Genomic DNA, 546 nt, shown 5'->3' with positions numbered 1-546 from the left:
ACACAAGGGGTAAATAATATGAACTAGATAGTGGATCATATAAATAATGAGACAATGGCGAAATGATCAATGAGCATAAATAAGAATAAACGCCAAAGCACATTCAAACACACAATATGATCACGGGGTTCGGACCTTCCGTCACTGCTAGAAAATGAACTATTGCTGACGGGACTTTAGCGACGGAAAATTCCGTCGCTATAAATCATGTTATAGCGACGGAATTTTCCGTTGCTATTTTTTCGTCGGCAAAAAATTTTTGCCAACGGAAATTTCACTATTAGCGACGGAAAATTTTCGTCGCCATTAATTTTCCGACAGAAATAAATTTCCGTCGCTAAAAGTAGTTTTAGTGACGGAAATGCCGTCGCTAAAACCCCTTTTAGCGACGGAAATTCCGTAGCTAAAACCCAAAAGAGGGAAAAAAATTTGGGTGCGGACGTGCCCAAAAAATTTGGGCAGCCCGCGCCCGAGAGAAAGATTTTCCCCAAATCCTCTCTCATTTCCCCCTCTCTCCTCATTTCCCCTCCCCCTTAGCTCCCTCTC

The sequence above is a fragment of the Asparagus officinalis genome, chromosome 4, assembly GCF_001876935.1.
Source record: "Asparagus officinalis chromosome 4, Aspof.V1, whole genome shotgun sequence".
Taxonomy (NCBI): domain Eukaryota; kingdom Viridiplantae; phylum Streptophyta; class Magnoliopsida; order Asparagales; family Asparagaceae; genus Asparagus; species Asparagus officinalis.
This window is presented reverse-complemented; position numbering follows the sequence as displayed.